Source organism: Mirounga angustirostris, unplaced genomic scaffold (genome assembly GCF_029215605.1).
Source record: "Mirounga angustirostris isolate CCGP_5_RB_7025 unplaced genomic scaffold, mMirAng1.0.hap1 SCAF_10, whole genome shotgun sequence".
Taxonomy (NCBI): Eukaryota; Metazoa; Chordata; class Mammalia; order Carnivora; family Phocidae; genus Mirounga; species Mirounga angustirostris.
In genome coordinates, this window is record NW_026991718.1 from 61900725 (window position 1) to 61927074 (window position 26350).

General features: G+C 36.8%; 1 long non-coding RNA gene across 4 annotated transcripts in view; it reads right to left on the reverse strand.

Annotated features, from left to right (window-relative positions):
• Positions 1-26350, reverse strand: part of LOC135361763 (uncharacterized) — a 581261-nt gene that overhangs the window by 344074 nt on the left and 210837 nt on the right. For all 4 annotated transcript variants that reach the window (XR_010405687.1, XR_010405686.1, XR_010405684.1 and 1 more), the window contains exon 2: positions 9459-9520. This is a non-coding gene — a long non-coding RNA (uncharacterized LOC135361763). The remainder of the gene's footprint in view (positions 1-9458; positions 9521-26350) is intronic.

The window sequence follows — 26350 nt, forward strand, 5'->3', positions numbered from 1 at the left end:
GTATAGGTGGAGTGGCCAGGAGCCCGAAGGCAAGCCCCAGGCACTATAACATATAAGGGACCATCAGGCCACAGGAAACTGAGTTTCCTCACAATAAATAAAAGATAAGCAATAATCCTAGAGATCCAGGAGAGAGGGTTCATCTGGGTCAAACTCTTTCTCAAGGTTCAGTGAAGGAGAACAGGATCTTACTATAGACCAACAACAAGCTCTTGCAAATCCTATATAAATTTAAATCACTCATTTTTACAGAAAAGTCTGAACCCCCCCCAAAGAACACTAAAATGAAGAATTTTACAAAGTTAAACATCTTTTATGAATGAAGAGTGCATCTCTTAAGCAATCAAATGAGTAAACCCATAGTCTCATATATCAGCTTGCTTAAAACAGGATCTAACTTGTAATACACCAAATTGTGCATGAGATCACCTTACGGTTTGGACTCAGTTGCAGATGCCATCAGAATTAAATTCTAACATTTGGGTCATACTGTATTATCTTTACCTTCTAGAGTTTACATAAACACTACCACCATCACAGTTGCTAACACTGATTAAATGTTTATATTAATTAAACCTCACCAGAATCTTATGAATTAAATGTTTTTATTATATCCATTTTTTTTAAGATGAGGAACTGACCCCCACAGAGGTTGAAGTAACTTTTCCAATGTCAGCTGGAATCCTATCTTGGTAATAACTAGAGATCAATTCTTACTCTGGTGACACAGTAAATGCCTCAGGATTCTGCCCTTAAAACCTCATGGTAAAGTTTATTCCCTCTCTTCTCTCTGCTATCCATTTACCTAATATATCCATCCTGCCAATAAAAGACAAGAAAAACAAGATAAAGTCACAAGAAAAGAATGAAGGAGAAATAGAAAAGAGATAATCATAGCTGAAAACTTAGCTTAAAAAAGTGAGTACAAATTTTAAGAAACTAAACAAAGGAGCATAGGGAAAAAGGGAAAGAGAGAGGGAGAGAGAGAAGCAAACCGAGAAACAGATTAACTATGGAGAACAAACTGATGGTTACCAGAGGGGAGGTGGGTGGGGGGATGGGTGAAAGAGGTGATGGGGATTAAGGAGTGTACTTGTTATGATGAGCACTGGGTGTTGTATGGAAGTGTTGAATCATTAAACTGTACACCTGAAACTAATACTACATTGTATGTTAACTAACTGGAATTTAAATAAAAACTTAAAAAGAAAACGTTCGTATGAAGGACTTTTGAGTTTCCTAGCAGCACAGGCAAAAAGGAATTCACAATGGGTTACAAAATCTCCATTATCTAAAAAAGGAACACACCAGTTAGGCAAGAGGCATTTCTTATCTCGATCCTTAAATCCAACAGTATTTCTTGTATGTGTTTATTTTAGGGAAACTGAACCATATAATGATCAGATAGCAATTCCTCCAATGGTAAAGAAATATTCATCTGGTTGTACTTAGGATTTTCCATTTAAAATGTGGTCAACAGCTCAGTGTTCCCTGGTATGAGACTGTTACACAGTTCACGGTCATCTCAACTTTTTTAAACAACTGTAAGAGTTGGCTAATGACTTAAAAACCGTGACATGAACTTTTACAACTGTCACATAAGCTCAACAGAAATAAGACCTATTATATACTCTGTACAAATGGCCTATATCACATCTCTCTTAGAAGCAGAATATCTACATGAAATAAAATCTCGGCAAAAATTTCAACACAGCGCTTGCCCCGCAGCTCCAATTTATGTCCCTTCACAAGCAAATTGCCATGGGTTTTAACTAATGAAAAACCAGTTTGTTTTTAGAAAACATCCTCATTATCAGCTAATATAACAGAAATGACCAGGAAGAGCACGATTTAATATGGATTAAATGTGAATACAACTTAGAAGCTTTCTCCTTGTTGAATTAGATAATCAAAACTATTAACAGTATTTCAAAATGCTTTTCATAATCCTGGGACCATTAATGTCATGTTCAAATCACTGTGGATTTTTGTTGTTGTTGTTGCTTTTACTATTCATAGGGATACAATGAGTCATTGGCACATTTCCAGTGCAAGATGCATTTGAATAATACATGACATGCCCTTTAGTTAGCATCATGATGCCAGATTTAAAACAAGGTAAGAAGTTTCCTCCATGTACACTTGCAGTGTTCAGCTGTTCATAATCTATAGCATTAACAATTTATCATCAAACCCAGCGACTTGCTGCCAACTTATCAAAGTGGCCACTGGATGCATATGATCAAGTCTGAGCATCTGGCTCTCCTCTGTTCCTGACATTAGCACAGACAACAGAATCAGTGGACTATTGAATGCAATTACAGTAAGCGAGACAGACAATAAAGATTGATAGCGCCTTCTCTTTTTATCACACACAAAACTAGTGGGGGTTAAAGCTTTGCCTTGAGCTGCCTTCATTTAACAATGATTGAAAATATGCAATTGTGTTGGTAAAACACTGTAGCCTGTACCACTTCATTTACTGGACACATTATCAAATTAAATGAAAAGTGAACTGCCAAAAGCAACAGTTATTATATATTAATGATGAATATTTACTTAGCATTGTTCACAAATCATACAGAGAACAGAATCCTTCTTGTTATCTTCTTTGCAGGTTACAGCTGAGTAGGTTTAACATTTCTATGTTTACGTTAAGTCTTCTGTCTACAGACCTCTAAATACAGACTTGCACGATTGGTTTTGTGTCTATCCATGTGATTACAATGTGTAATTAATAAAATGCTCTAGTTGTAGATGAATCCTAATTATTGAAGAGCTTTCCCCCCCTTTATAACAGTTCCCATTCTTGTAGCTTTTTTTTTTGCAAGAGACACTTAGCCAGTGGTAGGTACTTTAACCAAAAGGTTAGGAACTCGAGCATCACTAAGATTCCAAAATATGAAATGTGAAGAAGACCCTCAAGATACGGACAAACCACAAATATGTATTTTGTATTTTTCTCCAAAGATTTTTGCTTTAGTAGCCATGGGGATATAACAGTTCACCCATAATCTGACCTCCAAAATAAGAAACATACAAGGGGCAGAAGGCAAAATGGGTCAGTATAGAACTATTGAGCGGACAAGGGAAAATGGATCCTGTCTCACAGTTCATATGGAAGGAAACTGCATTCTAAGCGAATACCAGTAAATCTGGGAATACAAAAATAAGTGTCTCATTGTTAAGTGGACAAACATTTGGTGTGCATACTGGTGTGTCAGAAAGACTTGACGGCAGGCAGACATGATTGTTCAAAGTTATGTAGATTAATTCAAGGTTCTTTTAAAAACACACACATCTGGCCCTTCCTTTCCAACAACAGATATAGAAAAAGAAGGAGCTCATATATGAAGTGTAATCATGTCTCTTTCTAAGACTGCAATAGCCTGAAAAACTCTGCAACATATCCCAAACAAAAAGAAAAGAACTGGGCGGAACCTGCTGGAGATTCTCTCTCCCCCTACCTCTGCCCCTCCTGCTTGCACTCTCTATCTCTAAAATAAATAAAATCTTTAGAAATAGATAAAATTATCTATTTTTCTTATTATTTTTAATGGCTATATAGTATTCCATAGTATAAATAATCATAAATGTTTTAGCCTTTACCTTGCTTTCACTATTGTCCTAACATATTGGTATTAAACATGCAAAAAAAAAAATATTTCTATGGACATCCTTATACTCTATCTTCATTTGTATGTGGTTTTTTGTAGTATAGAAATGGAATTTTTGCATAAAAGATATGTGAATTAAAAATTTTAATATATATATTGAAAAATTGCCCTTCCAAAGAGCTGTATCATTTTCTACTCTTACCTACAAAATGTACAAAATGGCCCATTTCTTCACAACTCATTGATGCTAAGTATTTTTCATAATTAAAAATTTTGCCAATTTAACATATTAAAAAGAGTATCTCAGGGCACCTGGGTGGCTCAGTTGGTTGGGCGTCTGTCTTCAGCTCAGGTCATGATCCCAGAATCCTGGGGTCGAGCCCCGAGTTGGGCTCCCTGCTCAGTGGGGAGAGTCTGCTTCTCCTTCTCCCTCTGCTGCCCCCCCGCTTATGCTCTCTCTCTGTCAAATAAGTAAATAAAATATTTTAAAAATAAAAGTATCTCATTTTTAATTTTTATTTTCAGCTTCATTTCGTATGTTTATTCGTCATTCTCATTTCTTCCATGAACTAACTTCCTGCTTATATCCTATACCCATTTTTGTATTGTCTGATTGATCTTTTTCTTGCTACTTTCTAAAAGCTTTTAACTTTGTATGTAATTTAAATCAGAGATTTTGTCTGTTCCTTAGCATGGTCTTTCCCAATTGACAATTATAAAAATCACCTCTTGTGCTATATTTTCATACTTTTACAGTTATGTACAGTATTAAAATACGTGTTTAAAAAAACTACAGGTGATTCTTATCATCATCCAGATACAGCAACTACTGCATTGATTGCAATGAAGCCTAAATAAATAGCCCAAATCGGTGGGTTTGAATCCTGGCAATCCTTTTTAAAAACTTCATTATTGATCTGTTAACTTGAGATAATATACCTATCTCGTAGGATTATGGAGATTAAATACGATAAAAAATATAAAGAGCCTAGCATGGTATCTCCCATAGAGAAAATGCTCAATAAACATCAGCTATTAGTATCTTTAACATTATTATTTTAACATAGCTCCAACTCCTTGTTTTTGTATTCAATTCAAAGTGCCTTTCTACTTCCCAAGCTTCTCTGAAGACTAAGGGCTGTATCTTGAAGTAGATTTTCACATGGGACAATCCCCTTTATGAAGCCAAGGGCTCCTTAAGGAAATGCAACTTTAAAACAATAGATAACAATAGATATTTCCTTAGTTACCGGACTGTTTCTAAAGTAGTTGAGCCCTGAGGGCCTTAAGAATAAAGTGCTGGCTGATGCAAGTTGATTACAGTACGGCATATTGAGTACTGCTGGCAACACTTGACCTAATCCTAAGAACGTGTTTGGCACTTAACTACACATTTTACAAAGACTTATGGGTAACCTCTGTCTGGCAGCCCAGTCCTGAATATCCTGTGGCCTCTGCTGTGTCTGGGACTCCCAGACTTAGGCTGAGCCTCTGTCCAGTGGACAAGGAGAGGGCCTGGTGGCTTGTCTCACTAAGAGACCAGAGGACACACACCTGTTATGTGCCACTCATGCTTCACAGACTGAGCTTCTCCAGAGGAAAACAAGCCAGGCTCCTGGGGACAGTCAGGCTGCCAGAAACCCCAGCCCCTCTATTCCAATGTCCCTCTGACTCATTACTTTTTGACCAAGGATCTTTGGATCTTTGGAGGACAGGAGTTAACATTAAAGCCTACTTGTGTTTTATCTACACTTTGTGAATCCAACTCTCTATCAAAGTCCACTTAAACTAACAGAAAAAGAACTTGCACTTAGCTCCACCTCTAACAATCTAAAATCAGAGGAAATTCAGGAAGGGTATTACATTCTGTCCAGCACCAGTGAACAGTGTAGCTTTCTGTGTCTGTGGTTATTGTTATTATTATTATTATTAGGTAAATAATATTTATTGAGCACTCTCTTAGTCTGCTAGGGCTACTATAACAACGTATCATAGACTGGGTGGCTTGATCAACAGAAATTTCTCATAGTTCTGGAGGCTGGGAAGTCCAAGATCAAGGTGTGGGCAGAATCAGTGTCTGCTGAGGGCCCACTTTCCAGCTTGTAGATAGCTGCCTTTTGGCTGTACCATATCCGCTTTTCCTTGGTGGTGCTCCTAAAGAGATAAAAATCTCTTTTTTTCTCTTCTTGTAAGGGCACTAAGCTTAGCATGAGAGTCCCACTCTCATGATCTAATCTAAACCTAATTACTTCCCAAAGTCCTGCCTCTGAATACCATCACATTGGGGTTAGGGTTTTACCATATGAATTTGAGAAGCACATAAACATTCAGACCATAATTAGCATTTAAAAATTGTGAGCTTGGCACCATGCCACGCACTTTACACATATCATCTCAATTAATCCTCCCAGCAATTCTTTGAAACAGTTCTACTTATCATCCACAATATACAGAGGCAGAATCAATCAAGGGAATAGTGTGGCTGAGCAACCTGTTCAACGTCAGAGTTAGTATGTGCGGAGCGGACTCGAAAACCTGCTTTCTTAGCCCCCGTGATAAAACTGTCTGTCCTGCCACCATGCTATTCTAGGAGAAGAAAGAGATGACCTTCTTTTTTTAAAAAAATTCAGGCAAGATTTGTTTGTTTTCTTAAATAAGCTTTTTTCTCTTTCCCCGACCGTCACTTCTTAAAACAACAAACACAACCACCTACATTAATTGTAATAAATTACCTTCAATCAGTTCTAAATAAACATACAGAAGAGAATGAAGGTTGGGGGGATCAATCTCTAAGTAAGTTAGCTGAGATGAATGGGAAAATATCATTCTACCAAATATTTTGGAAGTCCAGTTTTTAGAGGCTGAATTGTGTGCTCCCAAGTTCCTATGTTAAAGCCCTAACCCTCTCAGAATGTAATCATATTTGGAGATAATGTCTTTAAAGAAATGATTAAGTTAAACCAGGACTTTAGGGTTAGCCCTAATCCAATGACTGGTGTCCTTATAGGAAGAGGAAATTTGGACACAAAGAGACACCAGACACATGCACATGCAGAGGGACAACTGTGTGAGGACACAGGGAGAAGACAGACATTTTGCAAGCCAAGGAGAGAAGCCTCAGAAGAAATCAACCCTGCTGACTAACCTGAATCTCAGACTTTCAGCCTCTAAAATTGTGAGAAAACAAGTCTCTGTTACTTAAGCCATCCAGTCTGGCATTTTGTTATGGCAGTCGTAGAAAAATAATACACCAGTATTTTTGTCAAAGAAACGGGGTGGCGGTGGGGCGGGGGAGGGGAGCCAGAATGCAGGAGTCACCAGGAATTTTGCCCAGCTCGTGGTTTCTATACAGGCTACTAGTAATTTGCAAGAATTTTTTTTTTTAAAGATTTTATTTATTTATTTGAGAGAGAGTGAGAGACAGAGAGCATGAGAGAGAGGAGGGTCAGAGGGAGAAACAGACTCCCCGCCGAGCAGGGAGCCCGATATGGGACTCGATCCCGGGACTCCAGGATCATGACCTGAGCCGAAGGCAGTCCTTAACCAACTGAGCCACCCAGGCGCCCCTTGCAAGAATGTTTTTAAGGAAATAAATTGGGAGTCTAAAGGGTACAAAGATGATCGTAGCCCTGAGGAAAATAACTATTTGCTCTTGAAAATACCTCTAATCAGGACTTTTAAAATTCCCTGTTCATAGATAGTCAGGTACCTTCTCCCTCTTTGTCTCTCCCTCTTCCTCTTAACATTTCATTCACAATCCCTATTGTGATTGGCCTGTGTCCTTCACAGGACAGGCATGCTGATTACGTATGAATATATCAACTATAGAGAAATGAATGCAATAGAAACATGGCATGAGGTACTAACATCCAGTTCGGATTACATATTGGTTGAGTAGGACAAGTAGCAAGAAATCAACTAATTTCTGCTACGTGTGGTTTACCCACTCATATTACCTCATCACAGCCATGTCTCCTCTTTGCGATCAGTCAATGGGCTGGGAGCAAAATCAAACACTGACCTGAGCTGAAATGTACTCCCGATCACAGCCATGCTCCCCCAGGAGCTGTGGGATAACTGGCTTTATGCCAGGAGAAGTAAGCTTTCCCTCATTTCTGCTCACTAATAACCTTTCCTCTCTTTTGTTTGGATCTTAATGACCTAAGCCCTTCACAAGAGGTTCACCTCTTTTTTTGGGGGGGGGGACATAAACCCAAAATGGAAGATAACCCAAAGAAATAAATATAATTTAGATGTAAAATAAAATGTATCTACTAGTGTGTGCATACATGAATGTGTATCTCACTGGCATGCACCAGATTGGACTAAATGGCAGGAATTTCCCAAGGGAAGATAACCTCCAGATACTGCTACAAAGGCTTTATTCCCCACACTCTGCAAATTATTTAATTTAAACACTGCTTGATATGACTCTCTGAGGAGAAGGGTGTTTTCCCAGATCCATTTTTAATTTGTTGGTGTGTATATATGCATGTGTGCATATAGAATTGACCTGACAAACGTATTCACTCCTTCAGAGAGTCAAAGCACAAGCTTCTGATTGCACAATCAGGGGCTTCAAGTTGCTGTCTAAAAGTAGGAAAATGATGAAATATACGTGTAATTTCTTCTCTTTTTTTGGTATGAAAAAATAGGCAGAGGTTCAGCTGTTTATAGGCTAAGGTCCCCACCCTGGACATTTTCCATTTTCTTGGGAGACATTACTAAATATTTTTTAAAATCGTGTGCGTGTATGTATGTGCGTGTGTGCATGTGTGTGTACCTGCACCACGATTAATTTCTCACAGTAGAAAATGGTCACATTCATTGATGAATTTTACTAAAGCAGGAGAAGCAATGCAAAGATTAAAGAATCAGTTTTCATCAGCATTGGGTAGTGCTGTATCATGGGCCAGAGAGATAATTTATAGCATTCTTTTAATCTTTCTGCTCCTTCCACTAAGCTTACCTTCTACTGCTTTTCTACTACATATTAATAAGGGAAAGATACCCAGTGAAACAAAACCCTGAGTTTTGTTCACTTCAAGATCAACTGTCTTAGGTTAATGCAGGTTAGGTTAATGTCCTTTTATGTATTTTGCCAAACTTCACCCTGAAAAATCTTGCTTTTTAAAAGAGTTTATAGGTCCCATTAAAGGATTCAAATTAATTTCTCCCCTAGACAGAATTTCTTTACATAAGGTTCCACAGAAGGGCTAACCCCGCCACAAATGCAAACTTGGGCACATAGGGTCCACACTGAAAAGTCTTGTTATCTTGGCTAAATCAATTTAAAAGCAAATAAGCATTAGGTAATAATTTCAATATTAACTTACGCTTCTTACTTCTTCATCACAGCAAGCTAAAGTATGTGAACTCCCTTTCACCCTTCACCTAGGCTTCCTCTATTCTCTCCCTATGTGGTGCCCTCCACACACAAGTAAAGTGACCTCCTTCCTCCTACCAGCCTAGTTATTTATTGACATAAGCTTGCATTCTGGGGCATTATCAGCTTAATGCATAATTCAAAATCTCTCGGTTGTGGCCTGCACTTTTGCCTTATCCCCTGCATTCTGAATGAAAGATAAGGGGAAGTATTTCCAAAGTGGGCCCACAAAAGCACTCCCAAACATTAACATTGCCTCCTTCCCCTCCCTTGCATGTCAGCCCTCCCCCAACCCTCAGAAAACTGTGCACCTTGCAGCTCACACACAACACACCCACAAAGGTATCTTACTAAGAAGAAAACAAACCCAGAGATGGTCTTAAACTTAGCTGAGTGGGGACCCAAGAACCTTTGGGATGAAAGGGTCTTTAAAGTGGAAAAACCACAGTTATTACCTTAACAGTCACATTCTAGACTGGCAGCCAGATGTTTTCAGCAAAGCAATACTTTCAAATCTCTGTAATTCAAAAAAAGAAACACCAGCTTTAGAATTTTTTTATTTTCTCCAGTGGGACAGTGGAAGCTCTGTGTGTGGTGGAGTGGGAGAGAGGAGAGTGAATGGGAAGAGGGGGCAGATGGAAAAGGCTTCTTAACATGTTGGAGTGAAGGAGAAAGAACCCAAAAGGAAGGGAGAGAGGAGGGCAAGGCAAAAGGGAAAGAGAAAGGATGAAGGGTTAGGGTATAAACTGATTGGGGGACAGGAAAGGGAGAGAGACAAGCTTCAAGATCAACTGTCTTAGGTTAATGCAGACAGAATCAATTCAGTAAAAGTGGCTCAAGTGATCTTTTTCCCATAGTGAATTGACTGCTTCTGATTGAATTGATTAAATTAACTAGTTATATATTTTTTAAAGATGTGTGAAGAGAGAAAATGAGTGCATAAGCCCACCTGCAAATACACAGACCAGTAGCCTGTATGCTCGATTTGAACACATTAAAAACTTTACAAGCATAAAAAATAATACACACACACACATACACTCTCATATGTATGTTTGCATATGCGTGTGTGTGGAACTGTTGAATTTTGTCAAAACTGCTGCTGCTGTCCCCCAGAATATTCGTAAGCATATACAATATATATACATACATTATTCTGAGCTGTGTTCTTTCTATGGTCCAAAAATTATTTGTCTTTTTGGAAAGCAGTTTATCCTTGACAGAGTAAGTATGCTGTATAATGCATCCAGTACAATTTGTCAGCACCATTTTTAAAAGTAAGGTTCACCTCCCTTAATGTACTTTTGTCAAAGTCAGAATATATGATACTAAAAATCGTAAGGTCGCCAATATCATTGGACTTTTTACTAAATATGGGCTTCTAGAAGATGGCTTTTTACATGCATTTCGAGTCCACCAAGCAATAATGCCTCCTTTTTTATAAACATAAAGACATGAATTATTAAAAAATTAAAGACATTTAGAATAATGGTCCTCTATATGCAAAGTATTTATTTCAACTTTCATCATTCATAGTTTATTGCACTGATTTTTTTTTCATCAGCTTACTTAGTATTAGGCTTCCACTGAACTCATCAATAAGAAATGAATTTTGGTAACTTTCAAATTCACTATATTACTTTTCCTTTTATTTGTAGTGAATTTTTCTTCTCTCTATGGTATTAATACAATAAGTCAGTCATTATTTCTTTATGTTTTCCCTTCTTTCTTTAGTATTTCATTTCCCTTTAGCACATCTTGTGATCACAAAGAAAACAGAGACACTTATTTCTTTTAACAGTTGAAATTGCTGCAAGTGATTTAGCTGTCATTTAATTTGATTCCTCTCTTCTGTCTGTGGAGAAATATGTTTAATGTACCGGAAATTATGTTAATAAGAAAAAGCATTATCTCATTTAATGAAACAAATATACAAATATTTCAAAATAAAATAAAGAGGCAATCTTCACTGAGAAAAATGTCTCTTACGGTTTGCATAAAATAAACAAATGAGAAAAAAATCATGACTACATTGAAACACTGACAAAAATTATGCCCACATTCAAAAGGGGACAGGAGGCTTGGTAAGTGAATTACCCTCAGTTTAATCAAATATTTTTTTGAAAAATATGGGCACATATTAAGGATCAAATTATTAATTTTATATTTCCAATTACTTAAAGAAAGATCACTTTATTTTTCTAGAATGAACACTGGGCTTTTGAAAAGTTTTCTTTGTATTTTTTCTCTTCTATTTCAATTGGTCTTTCAATGATTGCTATTGCTTGAATTAATAATTATCACCAATCTCAATGAAAATATGACCCAACCCATGTAACTATAAGAAAGGTTAGAATTCCTTTGATTTTGCTAATCAAAACAGAGTCAATGAACTCGTTCCAAAGCTTTTATATATTAAAATTTATCTAATGCACAAAAAGGTTAAATAAATATTGTTAGTGATTTGAGCAAAACTTGAAGCAATTATGTAATAAAAGCATGACCACAGTAACAGAAACACATAATTAGCAATTTAATTACTGGCATGAAAACAAGCTAAAGATGTCAATAAAAAAAATCTTTAGTGACAAGCCGATTTTATTCTCTTTACTGCAATTTGTGAGAAATATTCACCACCTGATGAGCAAAACCATTTCTATACAAAATACCTACCCCTCCACACAGTAAAATACCCAATTTAAAATATTTCTGATTTCATATCATTGGCATAGTGAATCATTACATTTTCTCCCATTTAGATTAGCACTTTCTTTTCTCTGAAAATACAATATTTCCAGTCAGCAAGTAAAGAACATTGTGTTTTTTTAAATGAGTTAAAGTAGCAGGTGTTCTTTGTTTCTATTTCATTTTTTTTCCAGCCTCAATAATGTGCTTGACAGAAATGCTTCCCTGTATATGACATTCCAAGTATCCTATCTTTTCTCATCTTCTAAGTTTCAGCTGAGAAGCACACATAAACCATGGATTGTTTTAAAAAGAGATCAATTACAACTATAGTAGAAGTAGTCAGGCTAATTGGATATTCCTCTAGGTCTGTCACAATTTCTTTTTCCTCCCTCGTATTTGTATTTAGAGTTTTAAGGTGGGAAGTAAAGGAATGATATGGTCCACCTTTATTTTTTCATCATGATCCCAACTTTCTGATTTTAAAACAGTTCTAAACTACTTACTTTAAAGTGTTCAATGAATGCTTACTACCTTATATGTCACTGGTATTTAACTAGTAGCAGAAAACAGATATCTCAAGATAGAACCATACTGAAAGAAGCTCCATCTTATGATAAAAAGTGAATCATCTTGGCTGGTGCTCAATAGCCACTTGCACAAGCCGGGTGCATGGAGTGAAATCCTGAAAGCCAGACTTGCTAAGAAATTCGTTCTATAAATACCCTTGGGGCATGATGGAATACACTTAAAAAATAAACTCCGGCCACTAAGAACATAACAAATAATAATTCTTAATAACACTGCCTTTTATAATTAACTTACTGACTCTAATCATTTTGACACATAGTTCTAATCAGATATCCTAATTAAATATTCAATTCTTGACAGAAGAGTATATAATACTCAAAGTTTCTAAGGAAATTGCAAATGTTTTAAAAGGTACATTTTACTTAGCTATAACTTAATAAATGCAGCGAAAGCAAATAATTGGGAGATGACTTTTTGAAACCTCTTGGCTAATGTACTGGTTACTACAACTATTCATTTCTTACATATATTTGGAGTCAGGGTCCCTTATTTCCATAAAAATTCCCCTTTCCAGTGAGTTTTTGATCACTGTACATTATATTATATATCACCACCAGCTTCTAGGTTTCTGCTTTAGCCATAAACCTAAACTTACCTGGAATTTTTTTAAATGTCATCATCTAGGTTTGAAACTCTCTTTCCTTCTACAGGTACAAGTTGTCATTAATAAATATGTTAATTTACAAACGTCCATGGAAGATCGCCAATATTAGCCATTATGGAAGATACTTAAGCAGTGGCACCTGCCTTTGTGAAGCTAACAGTCTAGTTAAGAAGATGGTGTGCCCAAATGTAATGCTGCCTCATAATTCAAGTGTAGTTATGATAAATACCAAACAGCTGATAAAATAAATACAAGAAGGTTCATAGAATAAAGGGAGCATAGTGTCTTTGTGGACAGACCCCCTTTATAAGTGAGTACCAGGGAAAGAATTTTATAAAGCTTTAAACTGCACATCTCATTTGAGCTAAAAGCTAAACAGCCTCTCATAGAGGTGAAGAAACTGACACTCAAAGAGGTTAATAATTTACCCAAGCAAACATGTATTCAAATGGGAACTCAATTATAGTTCTGTTAACTCTGAGTTCAGGGCATGAAGAACACATTTGAGATGGAGGAATGATCAAAGAAGTACATCAGGTAGAGAGGAATGGAAGGGATTTGTGAAACATGTGTGGGACAAAAGTGGTTTGCTTGCCTAGGGAGAGCAACAGGAACTGTGAGTGAAAGATTGGAAATAAAAAAGTTGGGAGCAACGGAAAATTGGAAATGTGTTCTCTAGGCAGTAAGGAGTCTTTGGTAGTTTCTGAACAGAATGATGGCATGATGAATGCAGAATGAAGCATGAACTGAAACGATGAGAGAAAAGACAAAAAATGAATGCTGTTGATTCTCCACTCAGACTCCTTTACCAGAGGGCAGCCATCCCCCAGCTGCTGGGAGTATTGGCTGCTAAAGCCCTTGGCTGCCTGCTTTTCTACAGAATTGTCCCCAACCTTGAGGATCCACTTCACTGGAGGGGTTAAAAGACCCTCTACGATCAACTCATACAAGGATTGCCTGAAATGGGAGATACAAAAGCCAGCTCCTTCATCTTAAGGGGCATCAACTTTGCAGGGCGAGCTGGAACTAGACTCTAGCTTATACCACATGCATCCTTGTCTCAGACTCTGCCTGTAAGGAACCTGACCAGAGAGGAGGCAGTGAGAGCCTGAACTATCTTCCTCTCTCTTGGGGGAAGAATGACTCATGATGTTAACAGGAGAGTGACAGCAGCTTTATCCAACTTATCCAGAAAATAATCGGTGCACAGGAAAAGCAACCAGAGCAAACATGAAGCCCATCTAGATGTGTTTTTGCTTTTCTGGGCTCCTTGGCTTTAATTGTTCAAAGAATGAAATTTGGATGGCGTTGCTGGGGAAAAGTTTATAACTCAACCACTCTAGTCTGCACGGGAGATACAATGAAGCCTCCACTTTGAGTGGAAATGGGGGAAAAAGAAAGCGGGGATACTATTGCATGATAGTAACCCACTAGAAACTTTGGCTTTCCCTGTCCAAATCTCAACTGAGTGTTGCACAGCTTAGTAAATCATTAACTTCCATTTCTCACAAAATGGGAAACGTTGGGCTGTCTGCAAAAAATACACTCTAAATTTAAATCTCTCCAAACTGTGGAATGAAAAAAGAAAGTAAAATTTTATAATACTAAGAAACAAAAAAAATTAAGTTTTCTTCTTTAAATATAATAATCAGATTTCTTTTGCACCCCAACATAAATACGACAGTACCTTGTATTCTTATACAATGCGTTGATATTCTCAATTACACCATTTAGGGATGTTAAGTATTATTTGTGTCTAGGTGAAATTTCTTATTCTCCTCTAAATGAAAAAACAAAAACAAACAAACAAAAAACAACAAAACAAACAAACAAACAAAAAAAACACCCTGGTGCTATTTAGGATGATTATTTGCCACAAAAAGAAATGAACTTTCAGAGCATAAATTCTAAGATACCTCACAACAGTTCTATAATGAGGGAAGGAAGCACAGAGGGGAAGGGGGAGAGAAAAGAGAGGGACAGGGATGACCCAGGGGAGAATATGAAGATGTTATGACAAAACCACAAAACTTCATGAGCTAATATGGCTTGAATTTTCTTTTCTTCTTAATGAGAATCCTTCAGTTTTCATGAGAGATTTCTTTAAAACAATTGGGATCTGGGGCGCCTGGGTGGCTCAGTCATTAAGCATCTGCCTTCTTCGGCTCAGGTCATGATCCCAGGATCCTGGGATTGAGCCCCACATCGGGCTCCCTGCTCAGCGGGAGGCCTGCTTCACCCTCTCCTACTCCCCCTGTTCGTGTTCCCTCTCTCGTTGTCTCTCCCTCTGTCAAATAAATAAAATCTTTAAAAAAAATAAAATAAAACAATTGGGATCTAATATTCAATCTTTCTCCCTCTTTTCTTATATTGATAACTACCTGAGAGCCAATCTTCTTTTCCTATCATGGAGTCTGGTAACAAATGTATGCTCAGAACAAATGTCCTACTTGTGCAGTGGGATCAGATGATTGTTTGTAAAAATTAATAGAGATGTCAAAGAGAATGTTAAAACTCAACAACAGTGTTCTCAAACTTGAGCAAGCTTAACCTGGGGAGCCTGTGAAAATACAGATTCCTGGCCACACCTTTAGCATCTTGGATTCAGTAGATCTGAGGAGAGGCCAGATATCTCTCAGTTTAGCAGGCACTATGTGTCATTCTGGTGCAGATGTCTGCAGACCAGACCTTGAAAGCCACTCCTCCAGTGATCTCATAGTAGGCTCTGAACCTTCCTTATGTGTAGGTCATAATCTCCCTTCTACAAAACCTCTTCTCGAGCCTAGATGCCTGGGTTATGGTGATGCTACTAAAGGAGAGACAGAATCTAAAAAGGGAAATTGAATTTGTTTTGGTAGGGGAAGGAGGACTGGAGAAAATGAATTTGAAATTGGAAGGGTATAGTTTTAGGTACTGTAGGTTTGATTGCTCCTAAGTTACACACAAGGAATCACGAAATTCCTTGCTTTAAACAATGATGCCTATCTTGAAATATACTCCCGTATGGAGGACCAGCCAACAGAATAAAAGACAACCCCTGAGCGTTGATGTTGCCCTTGAAATACAGCCACCAACTTCCCCTAAATAAGTACTGGTCCTTAAATTAGATCATACTGTTTGGAGATTAAACTTAGTTGTCAGATCAGTTTTGAGAATGGAGTCTAATTATTTACAGTGATGTATTTAAAAATTGAGTAACCTTTGCCTAAATGCACAAAAAACAACACATTTGTTTCTGACTTGTTTTCTCTCAAAAAGAAATACTCAGAAAAACATATTTCACTTTCCTTTGGGATAAAGTAGTCCCTCTTTAGCATTATGTAGGACACATAATTGTGCATTAATAGGGATGCTCAGTTTCTCTTATTTCTCAGAGTTTCTTAAAATAAACATTAGAGGCCACTAAAATGAACCCCAATAGTAATGGCAATGATGAAAATGAAAGAGGCAAACCTTAACACATTTAAATGTAAAGACAAATTAATAGTAGCTGCTTCCCCCAAACACTGTCTATCTCTGGGGCAAGTATAATGAAGCTGAAAACTCAAAGGGCTGGCATACTGTGGGTTGTGTGGAAAGAGGTACCATGGAGAAAGGTGCTTTTTTTTTTCTTTATTGAATGTAATCCAACAAAGATTTGGCAGACTACATATTTAAAAGGTTGGGAATGCTTGCAGAAATTGATTCATTCACACTGTTGTGAATCATTTATCACACACTTCAGAGAGTTTAGCATCTTAGTCTCTGCCTCCCACTTCCTAAGAAAGGCTGTTAATCAAAATGGAAGACTCATAGAGGCAGCCTTGGGAATGGGACAAAAGGATGAGAATGAAGGCGCACCATGTGGCACAATTTTCTCCTCTAAGGGCAGCTTGGTCTTTTTTGTTTTTCTTTGAGGGTGGAATGTTTAATGCACCTAAATTAATATATAGATTCTCAGACAGGGGTCATGCTTTTGAATGGGCTTGCGTCAAAAAGTACACTGCCTATTTCACTTAAATGCAGCTCTTCTTCAAATTGTAAGATTATGGAGTAAAAAAGAGCATAATTATAAAATATCTAAATTAAATTACTTAAAAAGCCTCTGTATTTGTAAAAATCTGTCATGATTACAAAAGAAAATTAAGTATCTTTCTTTAAAGAAAAAAATGTTATATGCCGTTTTAACACATTTTTTAAAAATAATAAATTTACTAATCCAGTGATGGACTTTAGACCAGGACATTAGAAACAGACCATGTAAAAGCTGAAGTTCACACATATGCACATACATGAAACTAACAATTTAATAAAGTGAATAAAATTTGCTATATTTCTTTTATTTCAAAATGCCAGTAAATTTACTAGTACTTTAAAAATAAAAGGTGGTAAATTACCAGTTACATAAAATGTAAAAGTGACAAATTGCTAATGGTTAGGATTGATAAATGATGTTTTCAAATAATTAAAAAAAAACATAGTAAAGAAAAAATACACAGAGTAAATATGTATTTACTTTCAGAAAGATGGACAAAAACAAATGTAAACATTTATAAAACCAAAGTAAGATGAGCAATAGCACTGGATGGGATCCGGAACTGTACTAACCACACCTCGCATTGAATTCCTCATCCACTATGCCACAGCCACTTTCACAAGGTTACACTCCTGAGTATGTGCCCTGGCCCCGGAAAGGTTTTGCCCCACAATTACAGCAATATAATAAAGATGAACATCACATTCATCTAGGAAAAAATAGTAATAGGAAGGGAAAAGCAAGGAGGAGGAATTCATCTTTCAAGTATCTGCAAAGAACACACAAATAATCCAAATAACAGCTCATTTAAAGGTCACTTACATTTGGTTTTAAGATGCATAATATACCTACTGATAATCCATTTTAATCTATCCCTTTGGTAGACAGAAACAAAAGTAATGAGAGACAAATTTACTGCTTTGTCATTTGGCCCAAAGCAGAAACTGTGATCCTTAATTCTTAAAACACTTCTTTCATGCCTTCAATACATGAACCTAAGTTCTTTACTCTCATAATCAACCACCCTATTCCTATCACCATTTTAAAGACGATGATGAGGGGAGAGAGTGGGTGAGTAACTCCTCCGGCTTTGTGCACTCAAGGCCCTGTCTCAACAGTTCTTGTTCTAAATCAAAGGCAGGGAGAAGACATTCAGGGCAGTCATTGTTTTCATATTCAACTTGGTCAGAGCTTCTGTTCTCAACCCTCGGTCAAGTGCCTCATTCTCAGCGTAAGTAGGTTAGAAATTGAATTTCATACTATAGATTCTCCTTCCCTCCATGTGTGTAATTAATTTTCATTTGTGTAAGAGTAGCAATCTGTGACTAAAAATGTGAACGCTGAAAAAGTGATTCCTGTACGACTGAGGACGAACTTGTATGTTGTTTCATTTTAAATAGTGGTTCTCAACCCTGGCTGCACAATTAGAATCACCTGGGGAGCTTTTAAAACAATCCTTGCCCAGGCCCCATCCCCAGAGATGCTGACTTAATGGGGTGGGGTAGGGTGGGGTCCAGGCACTGTTTTTTTAAAAGCTCCCCAGGTGATTCTAATGTGCAGCCAGGGTTGAGACCCACTGATTTCACAGCCTGACTACTGCAGCCAAAGTAGAACTATATGAGGAGGCAGGAAGTTGATTTCTAACCTATGGTATACAATGGATTTACGCTGGTAGGCAAACGGATCTTAGTTTACAAGCAATAAAATGGGAATAATGATGTATTACATACCAAAGCTAAAGAATTAAATTAGAAGATTTTTTTCTTATCCCTTTTAGGTATGGGTTTACCTGAAGCTCCAGGCACACGTTTTGATATCTTAGAGGAGAGGAAGTGAAACGTGAGTATAAAAATAAAAGGATATTATTAGCACCAATTCTTGAAAAAAAAAAAAAAATGTTCTCCAATTAGACATGGGGAACAAATGTATTTGATAAATATATATTAAAAGCTAGCTTAGAATTATTTTTAAATTGCATTTTCTCAACATCTCATTTCAAGTTCACATTTACTTTCATACAATTTGAGATCCTTGGAGGCAATGAGGTATTGTTATAAGATGGATGGATTCATCTTCCAACATATTAGGATAATGACACTGCCCATATTCAGGCTTCAACCTTTACCTGAGAAATTTCTGCGCAGAAAAAAATCCAACCCTGAGAGACATGTGTCAAAACTTAATAATTCAACTTCTCAAGTAAAAAGTTACAAAAATATGATAGCAGACCACCTTTTTTTTTTAATTTTTAAAGAAAAGTATTCTGAATAGTAACAACATTCAAAAGCATTTTCACTTCACTGATGTTTTTCAGGATCCCAGTTATAGCACGGTGTTAACAGCAGCATGGTGAATGCCTTAAAGTAAAATCAGTAGGGCAGATATTTCATTAAAACCTTAGATTCCTTTTTAACTCTAGTGGTAGGATTGGATGACATGATAATTATGTTATATAGAGATTTATTACATTTTGATATCAGGCAACATCCCTTGGCCTATATTTGTATCTGTTATATATCTGAGGTTTTCACAGAATGCAAGACTAGTACAAGAGTGATGAGGAGCTCAAACACAATGCTTGACCTAAATACATTATGTAGCACTGGGTATCTGTTAAATAGGTCAGCCTGGGCTCTTAAAAGTTATGCAAAACTTATTTCTGCCACACAGGAGATATGTCACTAGTCAAGCTGTATAAAAATCAGCTTTCTAGGCAGGAAGAAAATGCTCCTCATCACTGGGGGGAAAAACTCTTTTGCCATACATAAAATGTCTTAAATACTGTACTGCTCTCGTCATAATGTCTTTAGGCCACAGAAAGTAATAAAAGCAATGAGGCTGATGAAATACTAACAATTCCAGGATTCATTTAAGTGGATAGGAATTCTTTGAGCAGTGCCACAGAAATTTTTATTCTTCCAGCAAAAGCAAATGGGATTTCGAAGGTGCACAAGTCTTAGCTACTAAACCAAAGTGATGCCTATTGTCACGGGATGCAGACCAGCTGACGGCTTTTTTTTAGCAGTGACGAAACATGGAAAGTTCTCTCACCAGGGCTAAGGTGGTTTCACCTGTACCTCCACTCCTACTTTAGTCAAAGCTGTCTTGTTCTTGGTCAGTGTGGCTCCACTAGCTGTCTTAGGTATACAAGACATTATTTTAAAACATCAAATAAATCGAAGGCTCACAAAACTCTTCCCCGCTCAAATAAATAATACGCGATGGTGCTAAGGTTTCTGCCTGACCACTAGGCACTAAAAACACAGCCAGTAGTTCTCAAAGGGTAGTACCAGGAATCAGCAGCATCAACATCAACTGAGAAATTGTTAAAAATGCAAATTATAACCACCTCCCGCCCTGGAGGTCCATGAATTAGAAACTCTGGAGTTGGGGGAGGTGATCTGTGCTTTAACGGGCCTTCCAGTTTGAGAATCCCTGAACTGAACTATCATTAACTTAGCTTGAGAGTACACATAACAGTTTCATCTTAACAAAACAATTCTTAATCATCCTTAACAATTAGGGACAAGAATCAAGGTAAAGAATATTCTCCATCCTCATATTAGCCAACATCAACCTCTTCCTCCAGATAAATTTTTATGAACAGTGGACAAGTGCAATGTTTAGAAGGGGTCCAGAACCCTTTCCAACTTGAACTTAAAAACTCTCTCAGGACTTTTCTGCTTCTGGAAATACGAATTATGGCAGTGCACTTGTTCAGAAGAAATAAAGTATGAGGAAAATAAAAGCAAACTTCAAATTACTCACTAATCATATAGTTTAACCCTTAGGGATTAAAAAGAATTCTACGGAAGTTAATAAGGACATTAATTCATAGTAATATTCCATTTGTGGGCATTAAAAAAACAAACCAACAAACAAAAACACTTTCTTGAAGAGTGACCCTTCACAGGTAGGCACTCAGGAATATAAATTGCCCAAATCCACATAGATTAATGAGCATAATAATAAAACACTGTTCGCGAATGTTTGGTCCTGATCAGTAGCTCCTACATGCTAAAATAAATACTTCTCACTGAAGTACTGAGATTTTACCTCTCAGCTTATTACCTTCCACACACTCTTCATAGGTTTAGTTTAATGTATTTGAGTTCCACTTCCGAGAACACAAATTCTTATGATTTTTGTATGATTGAAAGACATTCATTAAAAAAACAGGAAATGAAGTATATGTAAATTTGAAGCAAGCTAATGAAATAAATTTCTTTAAAGAAAAAAAAAAAAACCCTATCTGTTCCCGGTAACACACTAAAAACAAAACTCAGAGCAAAACAGATCGCAGCTGCTCAACTAAACTGTAATACGCTCTGGGAAACGGCATCCACCTTATCCCATACACCTGTTTGCCAACAGTGAGGCAGCAGCAAAATCTGCATGAGGAAATTCAAAGGCAAAAAAGTAAACAAGCTTCTTCATTCTGCATTATCACACTAGCCTCTAAAGCAGGTTTTTACTACTAGCTTCTTGCTGATATACTGAACTTCACGGAGGTTAGTCACATACTGCAGGTAGCTTTTGAGTCAAAGTCAGTTCCTCTGGGACAAGTGATTATTTTCTTTCTCTCTGACCTAGTGAATGCAGCAATGCTCCACACATACAGTATCTCTGCCCTAAAGGCATTTATGTCCCACCACCTTACTCCCTCATGCTCATAATAATGCTAGGCCAAGTGACAAATATAAGTCTGCCCTTAGTTTGCATATCGAAAACAAAATACATACAATGCTGCTGCTGTTTTTATTGCTTTGTTATTTCATCATTATTCACCACAGTTCTTGCCTTCATTTGCAGAGTTTGGATTTTAATGTAATGGCCATTCAATAAAAATGTTGCTTTTAAGGGTTTGCATATCATCCCATTTTCTCTTCAACCCTTCAGCAACCATATGGCAAGCAATCAGGTCTGCAATCACTAGGTCCATATTATGTAGAGCATGATTTCGGCATTATGCTATTACCCATCTGTTTCTGTAGAAAAAGACATGAACCCGTGTATAAGAGGTCAGTGGTTTCATTGCACACCGTATTCCAGAAATCTATCTCTGTTCACTTGAGATCACTTTTGTGATTTACTCTAGTCTCCAGGCCAGACTTTCTCTCCCTCTCTCCTTTTTTTTTTTAAAGAAATACAGACTATCAGCACAATTTGTCTGTCTGCCTATTGTATAAAATTATTTGTACTGTCAGAGTAGGCACTTAAACTTTCTTAATTAAGGATATTTATCCAGAGATTCTGCACTTAAAAAAAAAAATGTGGGCGGTGGAGAGAGGAGAAATCAATCTCACCTGATTTTACATTTTTAACTGTCTACATAATAAAGATGACAGGATTTTCAGGCAGAAGCAGACACAGAAGAGAAAGTTCAGGCTCCAGCCTCCAATTTGAAGGCTCCTGGCACCAACCTAGACTAACCAATTCTTCTGGGCTTAGGGAAAGATTCCCACATGTATATATGTATATTTTATATCTGTATATAAGCCTGCCCTATGGGTTCACATACATAATTTTTGAATGGTAGACCCAATTTGAGTGTTCAATGTTAATTCAGTGGAATGCTTACTTGTGTATTTCATAGTTAGAGCGCTTATAATGAACTTCAAATGCAATGAATTATGCCTATGAAAAGACTCAAAGTTTGGAATTCCTTATATTATAACAAGTCAATGACTTTGTTAGGTAAAACTTGCTACAAAATACTTCCACTGTCTTTTATACTGGTTCAAGCTATTATTGGCTTGAAATTGATTTAGGAAGCAGGATAGGAACACACCAAATGGGTATGAAGCCCCAGGCACAGAATCTTTTTCGAAATCAATTTTGAGGCCATCAGGAGTGACTCAGAGCAGATGTGATTTTCTGCCCCATCCAGTGGTTCTCAAACCCAGCTACATGTTGGAACCAGCTGGAGATTTTTTAAAATTCTGATTCCTGGGTCCAAAGATTCTAACTTAATTAATCTGGGTACAGCATGGACAACTGGATTTTTAAAAGCTCCCCAAGTATTTTTACTGTACAACCCAGCTTGAGAACCTCTGGTCCAATAAGACATAACTAAATAAAGATCATCTTACTTCACTATTTTTAAAAAATTCAGTGACAGGGTAGGGTGTAAATATTGTAAAAAATAATGCAAACTGTAAAATGTTCAAGGTATAACAAGGCAAAAAATTACAGGCTGACAATCATCAATTATAAAATAAATGCTACTCAGTGGCAGAAATAATAGAAGCAATACTTCTATATAGGTTTGGCCTACAGTTTTACCTATAACTTTTAAGAAACCTGAATGCCATAAAACCTGCATAAACAATGTTAATGCTGGAACTTTAGTAAGATACTGCCAAATTTAATTAAAATTCTATAATTAATGAAGATAATTACAATGTAATAGTTGAAAAAACTAAAGCCAAATTGTTCAGTGTTTATTATATACATACTAATAATCATTCACTTAAAAATTATACAGAAAAAGGCTACATGTCCTTTTCACAGAAAACTTCTATGACCATAAACTCTTAAAGTTTTGATACATGTTGTATTTTGAAATTAATATTCTTGAGGGCAAATAGTTTGGAAAACAAAACTGAATGATTCACAGGTTTTTAAAAGATAAAGTTTCAATTACATTAATGTTTAACACGACTGGCTACAAGCAAGAAAATCTAGAATTAAAGCTGACTCCCAGAACTTAATTAACTCACAGAACTGAATCAGACGATATATGGGTATATCAGAAGTAGGTTTATACTGAGGCTGTTGGGATTCTTTTTAAAAAATACCCTGCCCACCCTGACAACCAGCTTACAAACAAAAAATAAATAAATAATAGATAAATAAGAAAAGCCTACGAACCCTTCCTGATCTGGAAGAGCAGAAAGTACCAATGAGAAAATTGTAGTTTCTCCTCCTTCCCCCGTCTTCAGACACAACTTCCTTCACTGCTGTGCTTTTCCCCAAGGTTCATGCTTTCAATCTCTCAACCCTTCTCCACACATCAAAATCTATCACAATTCATCCAAAGAGCAGATGCAGGAAAATAATTAAAATGTAATGTCACTCAGACGATCTCTATATAATCAACACCCAAAGGCTTAAATCGCTGGAACTTGAATCGCAGTGTTCAAGTACTAAGTAAGGTGGAACTGTACCAGGGCATGGTGAAAACATACCACTAGGTAGACTAACTCCATCCTCCCGTGGCCATGGTCACAGCCACCCACAAAAACACCTCTTTATGCAGAAGAAGCAGTTTGTAGGACTCTCCTCTTACTGGTGGATGTGCCCCTGTCTATGCTGAAAATGACAAACTCAGCCATCTCACCTCTGTGGGGTGACATCAGCACATAAGGGAAGTTGATCCATCAAGATTCTAGTGCAGCATTGTACATAACTACCTAAGTTACTGCTGTCTTTCCTTTAGGTATAGCTTTCAATGTTATTATTCCTTAATCATTTACTCTCTATTAGAATTCACCCTCTACTGGGCATGCCTCCAAATGCAGGAACCAGCTGAATCAGTTTGGTTAAGAGGAAATGAGCAATCCACTTTTCTTAGTGGTGCAAAAGAGTCACTATTCATCCTTTCCGATGTCACTCAGAATGGAAACAAAATGTGTTGATTGATTATATGTTGATATAATAGTCATTATTCATTATAAGAAATCATTTCCAAAAGTGAGTTGAACTGGGTTACAATATAGAACATACACACAATAAGATTAAATCATTTTAAGTACTCACAGAGAGAGAAGGAAATACTTCAGTTGTGAAGGTGAAAATAGTTGTCAAAAAATTTGGCCCTGTGCTTCCTAACAGTTAGGAAAAGAGAGAAACATTGGTAATTTATATAAGCTATAATATCATAAAGACAGGAACACAACAGTTCTTTAAATTATACAAAGATTTTTCTGGACCTAAATTTTAGAAAGCTACCTCATGGGCATATTATACAGGTGGTATTGATGAGCATAATGGGCACTGTCCTCAACAATCAGACACAGCTACTAGATCTCTCTGCATGGATTTTGTGTACCCTCCTCTCCTTTGGCTTCTGTTTCTTATTCGTATTTTTTCTTCACCTTTATTTCCAACATATCATTATTATGTTTGGTTTCTTTATTATTATTACCTTTAAAGTATTGTATTACAGATATTTTATAAGCCGCCTTAAATTTTTTTGGTAACAATGCAGGCGATAGAAAGTAAATAACTATATTTTTAAAGAGTTAATGAAGAAGTCCATCAGGTTTGTGATCCAACACTTAGCTGGGACTCTTGCAATTCAATGTGAGATTCCTGGTTATCCTGTATTGCCATAATATAAGTGTCATCACAGAAACCTAACAGTCAAGAGTCTACGCATCAGACTCCAAGACACTGCTTTTCAAACTTTAATGTGCATGTGAGTCACCGTTAAAGACAAAAATTCTGATTGAGTAGTTCTGGGTTTAGCTCTGAGATTTTCCTTTTGTAATAAGCCCCAAGGTAATGTTGTTAATACTGCTAGTGTACAGACAATACTTTGAATAGCAAGAATAGACAGCCAATGATGGGCTGCACTTTCTAATCAGGGCACAAGTATTCTACATTGTTAACTAGAAATTCACAAGGCTGGGAAACTAAGTGAACAAGTAGTTGAGTTTCATTTTATTGAGAAAACCCAGCTATATAGACTCTGCATGCAAGTGAACTATTCATCTGCAAGTGCTCTTGGCTATATGTGAAAAAAGCTCGTGTCTCAAATTTCACACATCGTTAGTCTGCCTAATTGCTAATAAGTGTTAGCTGTTTACAAATTTTGTCTTCAGTCAACTGAGATAGTAAGCATCTTGAGGACAAACACTATGTTTATATATCTCTGTTATCCCCCACTTCTCCCAGCCAATAGTAATTACAGGTGTTTCAGAAATAAGTGTTGGTTGTAATGGAAAGTCAGTCAACAACCAAAATATAATGATATGGCCCTACCCCGGGTGAGTCACAAGCAGTATTCAAGTTTGAAAATCATTAAAATCTTAATCTTAAAAGTGTCAAAACATTTTAAGGACAGAGACTGAGTAAAACTGGGAGTATAGAGCTGACAAAAACCACATCATATTTTAATTTCACGATCTATAAATGTTGCTCAAAAAGCTGTCCATTCATTCATGAATTCATTAAAACATTTATTGAGCACCTCAATGCTTATAGACTGTTAAAACTGATTGAAATAAGGTTGACAAATAATTAAAATCCCAAAACAATAAAAATAAAGCACTGTGTTAGTCTGGGTCTTCTGAGAAGCAGATGCCAAAATGGGATTTTAGGAGAGGCAAGGAGAGCCCTTAGACCATGATGCAGTTTGAACATGAGGGAAGAAGGGCTGGATAGAAGCTTCCTAGACTGCCCTGTTAGGAAGGTTCAGTAAGCCATAGGGAGTCCTTGTGCCAAAG